The sequence below is a fragment of the Adiantum capillus-veneris genome, chromosome 25, assembly GCF_014529385.1.
Source record: "Adiantum capillus-veneris isolate H3 chromosome 25, ASM1452938v2, whole genome shotgun sequence".
In the NCBI taxonomy this organism is placed as follows: Eukaryota; Viridiplantae; Streptophyta; class Polypodiopsida; order Polypodiales; family Pteridaceae; genus Adiantum; species Adiantum capillus-veneris.
Window position 1 is genome coordinate 34984371 of NC_140955.1, and position 9487 is coordinate 34993857.

Genomic DNA, 9487 nt, shown 5'->3' on the forward strand with positions numbered 1-9487 from the left:
GAGAAAAGGAATGATTGGGTGTGAAAAATATTTTTATGGATTTTCCTTGGAGTAGATTCACCAAAATTTAGAGAGGCTTGCATGAATACGTTTATCTATAGAATAGAAAGCATGCACAATGGTAAGAAAAAATTATGGTATCAGTGAGTCAATGTATGTAGCATAATAAGGCAAATATCGCACATTTAGGCATACACAGTAAAATAAATATAAAGATAATAATAATTAAAAACACCCATATTTAGGTCTCCGTACAATAAAATACTTACACACAAGTGGGCCATAATATATATATATATATTAATGTATTTTTGGTTCATCTAGCCAAATGACTGGCCCGCTGAGGGTTTTTAAGAGAGATATAGAGAAAGTTCCATATATCTCTCTAACTCACACACATCTATGTACAATGAAAAAGTGAGAATAGCCATAGTGTTTAGGTGGTTTTTCTTCGGCAAAGAAACTCTCTATAGCAAACGTGGATATCCAAAAAAATGGCTATTAATATCAATGTGCTAAACATGATAAGACAAGCATGAATCATCATTGTACACTTTTGGAAATTTGATACATGCCTGCGTATATAGAAAAGTATCAACCAAGTGCGTAGTTTTCCTACACATAGCAAAAACAAAAGTAGAGGGAGAAAGAGATGATGGCTATGGAGTTTAGAGCTTCCTACCATAATCAAAAGTGATTATTAGTGGTCTACAAAGAACAAGTTCTAATTGATATGTGGTTTTGTGTACAATTGCTATCTATGTCACCCATCCTTTCCAAACAACTTCAACATATGACTCTCAACATTGTCTTCTTGACAAGTACAAATTCATGACATAAGTTGTCCTCTACTTTGTTCACAATCATATTGGAAGTATAAATCCTCTTGTTTATTGCACACAAACATCCGACTAACGATGGAATTATTGTGTCTTCTAAGAAGCTTTGAAGTTTTTCAGGGGTTTGTCTCCAAAACTTTGGAAATATGAGATAAGTTCCCGACATATTCCACACGGTCTATATGGAGTATCACAAAAAATTAATGTGTTGCTAGCATGTAGATCCTTAAACACCCTCCAAAACAAAGTCAAATTCTTATGATAAACTCTTTTATAGCCAATCATAATATTTATATTTTGACAATTCTTATTGCTCATAAATATCTTGAATTTTGAATAATGCCTAGGAAAGAATATCTCAAGTATATATTGAGCTTTGGTTAGGTTATAGCAGCTCCATATCCAAGGTTAAAAATAATCAAAACAAAAGTCCAATAAAGCTTCTGCATCACAATGCACCACATGATAAACTTCATCTTTGTCATTGACAATTTGAATGTGCTTGGCCCATGATGGAACAATACACCATGTCGCATTTCAACTGAATGAAGTAGTAAACCCTCTATATCTAAGATAAGAAGAATCTCATACATCGACCGGACCTTTTTGAGCAAAGAAGAAACTAAGCAAGATCAAGAAATTTAAAATATCAAACCCCCCCACCCCCCCAGCTTGCACTCCCCCACCTAGCTACGCACCCTCCCCCTTTGCCTTTGTAGACAACTACCCTCTGTGTTGCCCAATCCTTCGCTTGGAACTCCTACAACCCCTCCACAAAACAAAGCTTTGGAAGCCTTGATTACCTCGCCCCAGAGGTTGTAGCCAGTTCCCCCCTACATGGTGTTGATCCGTCTACCCAACTACCATGCTTGCTATTTTTGCTCAAGCCACTATCTTTTGTTGACAAAACCCTACTCAATGAATCGTTCCTATGTCCCCCAAGATCAATCAATGCACCTACTATATCACTCGTGCTCAAGATCCAAGTAGGTGTCACAAAAGTTTTTGAGTTGCTTCATTAGAAGGTACCTCAAGAGATATCCTCTAAAAATTTAAGGAGAAGGCCAATGCCGGTGATATGGGGGGGGGGGGGGGGGGGGGAGAGAGAGAGAGAGAGAGAGAGAGAGATGCTACCAGATTGGACAAAAAAGAGAGACTCAAGAGTTGAGAGACCTTTGGCTCTACGATGCGTCAAGACTAGGTGCGTGGATAGAGAGAGATCTATCACGTGTTTCTCTCTCTCTCTCTCTCTCTCTCTCTCTCTCTCTCTCTCTCTCTCTCTCTCTCTCTCTATGCTACCAAACCGGACAAAAAAGAAAGACTCAAGAGTTGAGAGACCTTTGGCTCTGCTATGCGTCAGGACTAGGCGCATGGATAGAGCGAGATCTATCACGTCTCTCTCTCTCTCTCTCTCTCTCTCTCTCTCTCTCTCTCTCTCTCTCTCTCTCTCTCTCTCTCTCTCTCTCTCTCTCTCTCTCGTTCGAAGGGCCCAGGTATAGGTTCCCATTTGTAAATACACGTTAGCACAGAGATATAGGAGGCTATGTCCTGCCATGTTGGGATGCCATGGAAAAGACATAGAAATGATACGCGTGATGTCTTCTTGTGAGGAAGTGTGAGTGCTCTTCCATCCTTGTAAGACCTCGATAGGGAGATGGCAAGCACGGGGGGGGGGGGGGGGGGGGGGATGTAAGGTTTCTAGTTTCTGAAACCTTAAAGATTGTATAAAGCTTAATCAAACTGATATGATTATTGAAAGATCAATGTAGGATTGTCCAACCTTGGCAAATATTGGTATTTTTGGAATCGTAATCATGACTTTACTATGGTTAGAAATTTTCAGAACAACTGAATTTTGATAAAAACTGACACAGTTATGGCCATTGGAAGTTTAGACTGTTGATTAAATTAACTAAATAAATTGTAAGGTCTTGGTAATCATTGTTGTAAAAGACTTTTATCATAAAACCCTCTAGATATTTTAGATATTTATAGATATTTTCAAAATTAAGCATGTGATAGGTCAAAAATTAGCAGGATCGATTTGGAGCATCTGGAGGCTGTGTGGAGGAGTGACGAGCCTGCCCAAGCCAAATTAAGCAGTAGGGGGCGCTAGGAAGAGGTTGGGGGCTGCCTTGTAGTGCAAGAAACTGCCAAACACAGTCTATGAGCCCTAAAACTTTACCCCCTCTCCAGAATAGAACTCAAACTCGGAGTCCTGGCAGGTTTCTCTTGCGAATAAGAGAATACCTCACAGAAATTACTTAGAGAGTAAAAACTCTTTGTAATTAATCGAGATAATTAGTTTAATTTTAGTTAATTAAGAAAATAGCTTAAGTTTTGACTAATTTTCCTAATTAAACTATTAATTAAGGAGATTAAGCATTCCCGCTGTTAACTACTCTCTAGATTATCATTAGGCTACTGTTCACTAATTTCTTAAGTTTGATCAGTAATCTAATTAATCAATTGCTGCATATTATGCTAAAAATGATTAATTTTAGATTGATTCATGAAGAAAAATAGTTTTTAAACTTAAATAAATTTAGTATAATTTTCAGAGCTTGGTTATGGTGTTTAGAAACTAGGGAAATTAGATCTTGATTTTCTAAGTATCTATCTAATTAATTAGGCAAAAATTAACTATTTTTAAACATAAAATGAACGGACAATTACTTATACACTTAGAAAATTACACAGTAATTAGCAGAGCCAGGAAACCTTGTTAGAAAGCCAAGGTAATTAGGTCATAAACAAAGAATCAGAAGGGAAATTAGCAAATTAGTTTATCTAGCTACATAGGAATTAGCAGAGATGGGAAACAATCAAAGAATTAGTTTAGCTAATTATCTTAGCTAATATTGTCTGATTTTGACTATAAATTGAGAAGGGAAATTAGGTAATTAGTTTATATAATGACATAGTAATTAAGAAAGATGGAAAATGGCATTAGAAAGTTGGGATAATTATGTTAAATACAAATAACTAGTTTAACTAATTATCTTAGCTAATATTGTTTGATTTTGACTATAAATTGAGAAGGGAAATTAGCTAATTAGTTTAGATAACTACATAGTAATTACTATAGATGGAAAATAGCATTAGAAAGTCATGATAATTATCTTAAGTACATATAATTATTTTAGATAATTACCTTAGCTAATATTGTTTGAGTTTGACTATAAATTGAGACGGAAAAGTAGCTAAGTAGTTTATATAATTACATAGTAATTATCAAATATGGGAAACAACATTAGGAAGTTGGGATAATTATCTTAAGTATAGATAATTAGTTGGGATAATTACCTTAGCTAATATTGTTTGATTTTGACTATAAATTGAGAAGGGAAATTAGGTAATTAGTTAATATAATTACATAATAATTAAGCAAGATGGAAAACAATACTAAAAAGTTGGGATAATTATGTTAAGTATAGATAATTAGTTTAGCTAATTACTTAGCTAATATTGTTTGATTTTGACTATAAATTGAGAAGGAAAATTAGCTAATTAGTTTAGATAATTACATAGTAATTACCAAAGATGGAAAACAACATTATAAAGTCAAGATAATTATCTTAAGTACAAATAATCAGGTTAGCTAACTACCTTAGCTAATATTGTCTGATTTTGACTCTAAATTGAGAAGAGAAATTATCTAATTAGTTTATATAATTACATAGTAAATAACAAATAGAAAGCAACAGTAGAAAGGATGTATAATTTTGTTAATTATAGATAATCAGTTTAGCTAATTACCTTAGCTAATATTGTATGATTTTGATTATAAATTGAGAAGTAAAATTAGCTAGTTATTTTAGATAATTACATAGTAACTATCAAAGATAGAAAACAACATTAAAAAGTTGGGGTAATTATTTTGAGTATAGATAATTAGTTTAGCTAATTATCTTAGCTAATATTGTTTGATTTTGAGTATAAATTGAGAAAAAAAATTAGCTAATTAATTTATATAGCTACATAATAATTAACAAAGATGGAGAATAGCATTACAAAGTTGGCATGATTATGTTAAGTATAGATAATTAGTTTAGATAATTACCTTAGCTAATATTGTCTAATTTTGACTATAGATTAAGAAGGGAAATTAGCTAATTAGTTTATATAATTACATAGTAATTACCAAAGATGAAAAACAATATTAGGAAGTCAAGATAATTATCTTAAGTACAAATAATTAGTTTAACTAATTACTTAAGCTAATGTTGTTGGCTTTTGACTAAAAATTAAATGGAAAAAATAATAAATCAATTTAAAAGTTAGCAAGATAATTACTAGGATTATAATACATCAAAATTTTCCAAGATAAATATCCCAGGAGTAGATAAGTGATTCATAAGTTACTAAAACTAAATTAGGGTATTTTCAAAGAGAAATTAAATAAGAAACTTACGTAAATAGCTCCAATAATTATAGGATGATTATGGAAGCACAATATTACTACCAGAAAGTTAAGATAAAAATATCTCACCCAGATATTTATCGAAGATATTTACTAAGTCCAAAAATCCCTATTTTTGGGTAAAAGAAATAAGAGAGATTATTCAATTAATTCTCTAATTGATTAAGTATTTTTTTATATGGCTATCACTATGGCTCTAAAGAGAACCCGGAAAAATCCTCAGTCCGATGAGAAGGATACAACTCACAAGAGGGCTAGGGTGTCCCATGACCATGAGGTTGGGCCTAGTAGTAGGCCTACGAAGGAGAGTCTTCAGGCGCCAGCGCAACAGCAGATGGAAAATCAATCCTAGGTGGGTTTCCCATTATTCAATTAAGTCTTTAAATGGTCTAAGTTCTTTTATAAGTTAACCTTGCATATGTAAGGAGTGAATAAGAATCAGAAAAGGAATAAATGGCTGAAAACGGGAAGGTAACTTCCAAGAAATCAACGTGCATTGTTTGTAAATTAGGAAAGAACTGTTTGGATTAGCCTAGAGATTGAACTAGAAAAGATATGTTTGGTCATCCTTAAGGCAGCTTGTCTCAAGACACCTTCGACTCCGTGGTATATTTTGATGAATAATGATGGCTTTCTAGCCACGGATAAGTCGTTTATCCCCATGAACGATGAGTTCCTACTCCCTGTCATGTCTTGATGTTTCTACATAAATTAGGATACCAGTTTTATACTAGGGGAGCCACCCGGTTGTATGGGCAACTAGTTTGGTGTATGGGCATCCCGAACCTTGGGTGGGAGTTTATCCACCCCGGATTGTGAACAACTAGTTGCCCATACACCAAACTAGTTGTATGGGCAACTAGTTTGGTGTATGGGCATCCCGAACCTTGGGTGGGAGTTTATCCACCCCGGATTGTGAACAAGGAATGGGTGACGTTTTTCACCCTTAGGTGGTCTTGATACAAGAAGAGTACTGGTCATGATTATTATGGTCAATGTTTTTGATTGACAGTACTCTGTCTCAAGTTTAAATATGTTTGTTTTCTAAAAGAATGCTTTCCAATGCTGTCTTTAATACTTGATTGAAGGAATCACTGTGATGAAAAGTTAAAAGAAACCATTATTTTAAATGTTAAAACAATGTGGTAGTAATTTTAGAAAAACAAAAGAATCATGTGTGAGTGTAGGGTGGTAAGTGGGGATTGACTAAGGTTGTTAATCATGGACGGGTGGACCTGATTAGTCAGGTAACTATCCATTCCCATGCACTAAAATTATTTAGTAAACTTCTCCAATTGGAAGAGGAGTTCACCAATGGCTGTGTCCTCACATCTGTTAGGGGGAAAAAGAGTTGGTTGAGGATACCTTAGCCCAATTTGTGGAAGTTATTACGGCCAAAATAGTTTTGGACTTTTAATATGTTGTCCCGTTTTCGCTGTGAGACAGGACTAGGTCTTCTTCTAGGGCTACAGACCCAAGCCATTGTCAATGGTAAAGGTTTACTCCTTAGATTATTCTTGTTTAGAGACGTTGGTTCTATTAGGCCTAGAGACTTGTCAAGGACCCCATCCTAATTTTGGTATTGGTGGATTGGGGATCTCACAGAGAGAGAGAGAGAGAGAGAGAGAGAGAGAGAGAGAGAGAGAGAGAGAGAGAGAGAGGAGTTTTCTCCTAGGTGAAAGAGTGAGGAAAGCTACTTGACAAGCTTGCTTCTATATGTAGCTATGGTGGATGGTTGTAGCACGCTCTTCACCTATCTCTTCTTTGCATAGTGCCACCATGTGCCCATCCTCTTCATCTGTAGCTTCTTCCACAAAGTCCTACCCCTCCCTCTGCTTTTCCCCCTCGAATGGATCTTTCCTTCTTTACATGGCCACCAAGAAGTTCTATGCATGGCCCTCCTTCTCCAAGAAGTCATGGCTTCCTCGCGTTGTGGGAGATGGCAACCTTCTCGATCTTCAATGGCTTGTTCGATTGCTTCCTATGGATTTGATTCCCTCTGACTTGGAAAGAATATAATTGCTAGTGGTGGTGGAAATATTTATGGAGCAAGCATGGAGTGGAGTCCCTTAGTTCCAAGCTAGAGCTCAATCTAGAGGAGTTGGTCCACTCTCTTTTAGAATGTTGTTGGATACTCAACTGTTGTTGACACAATGGGTTGAAGGCAAGAGAAGGGTTCACTTCGACACTAGTTCCTAATTTGTTGAGTGGGCTTCCCCTTGGTCTTGCACATCATAAAATTTTGGAAATGCCATAGGTCTAAACTAGTGGCAAGTTCTTTGACTCTATTGCATTTGCTGGTGAATTGAATAACGACAAGTACATTCTTGACTACTCTAAGTTGGAGAGGTTATAGCTTGTAGAGATCAGGCATTATCATCTTGCCATGGCTGCTATGCTTGCCTTACCACATAGAACAACATGTGTCCATTCCATTTAGAACTTTGCTTGGGTTTTTTTTGCTCAGAAATTCTCGCTCGGGCTATGGTAAGACTCTCAATATAAGAACCCTCCTTTGTTGCTTCAAGGTAAGTAGTTACTGAGTAGGGGTGGTTGATGGCTTCAATGAGGCCCCATGAAAGGTTGAAAAGAAGAATTTTCTCTTTCAAATGAATCATTCCACTCTAAATAAACATATTTCTTTCCTTTGGCTCTGAAAAGAAACACAAGAGGTTTAGTCGATATTCATTTTTAAACCTTAAAACAAAAGTGATGATTTTACCACTGATAGCCATTTTCGGCTCTCCGTAATTGCCATAGTGAGTTAACCCACCCTACCAAAATCATCCAAACACTGTGGCTATCCCTACCATTTCACTGTATATAGGTGTGTGTGAATTAGGGGACTTTTCCCATATCTTCTTAAAAACCCTTAATTAGCTAGTCACTAGGCTAGTTAAGCCAAAAAAGTATAAGTATATTATGGCCCATTTCTGTGTAAATATTTCATTGTATATAGGGCCTAAATAAAAGGATTTTTCTTAATTATTTTGATATTTATTTAAATATTTCTACCTATGGTGTGTTATTTATGCTATGTACATTGACTCACCATTACCATATTTTTCTTACCATTTTGCATACTCTTTATTCCATATAAAAATAATTTCATGCAAGCTTCTCTTATTTTTGGTGTAACTCCATCCCAACAAAAATCCAAAAAAACTAGTTTTATTTATGTGTATATTTTTTCACTATTGTGATTTTTCCTTCCTACATCTATTCTCTTTTACTCTCATAAATTAAAACACCAAAAATATTCATCTTTTTATGGTAGACTTATAATGAGAGAGATTTATTTTGACCCCTTTATATTTTTTCCACCTATATTATTTATATTTGACATGTACATATTTTTTTAGACCCCTCAATATTTGATTTTCTTAATTGTACTATTCACTTATATCATGATCTCAACAATATCTTCAATTATAGACCTACCAAATAAGGTCAAGGATATGTGGCATGCATGCATGCACCATGGGGAGCTCACTCTTGGAGGTATTCAAAAGAATCATCCAAAGAAGTACCTCATAGGAACCTTGTGTAGTGGAAAAAAACGTCGGTTTTGCTGAATTTGAAAGGGTGATACAAACAAAAGTTGTAGCTCATGGGCGGAACTTTCACCTCAAATTTTTTCATATATTTTTTAACTACGAGCTGTGAGCTATGATTTTATTGGTGGACCCCAGTTTGCCCATGCTATGCAGCCACACTCCCTCTTCCACTTTATCATTTTCCTCTTTCACACACACTCCTCCCTCTCCTTCCCACTCCCAAACCTGCAACTCCCATGTTTTAAATCACCCTCTTTACCATTGCCACTTCTCTCACACCTCCATAGCCTTCATCCTCCATTTCTACACCGTAGGTGTTCCCATTTCTCTCTACATATATATCCATATTACCATACTCTCCTCAGCTTTGTAAAGAACTTCAAAAAATCAGCAAAAATCCAAGGATAACCTCTGTAAATGAAGGCTTTTATCATGAATTTTCCAAGGTTTGAAGATAACATAGCTTCATCGACACGCGTTACTTCGCCATGCTGACCGCTTCTTCTACCAGTGCTGTAAAGAGGTGAATGTCAACTTCTCCAAAGCTTCAACCTCTCTTTACAAGCTTATCTCTTCTCTAACTTTTCTCATCATATATCTCACCATTTGGTGAATGATTTTGTAAATATTTTTTAGTGATAATTACTAACTACTAACCACTAACCTTA

At 35.4% G+C, this 9487-nt stretch overlaps 1 pseudogene; it reads left to right on the top strand.

The window, feature by feature from the left end:
• The first annotated feature begins 6993 nt into the window (after nt 1–6993).
• LOC147424703 (chlorophyll a-b binding protein CP24 10A, chloroplastic pseudogene) lies at nt 6994–7702 on the top strand (annotated as a pseudogene).
• Nucleotides 7703–9487: the final 1785 nt, after the last annotated feature.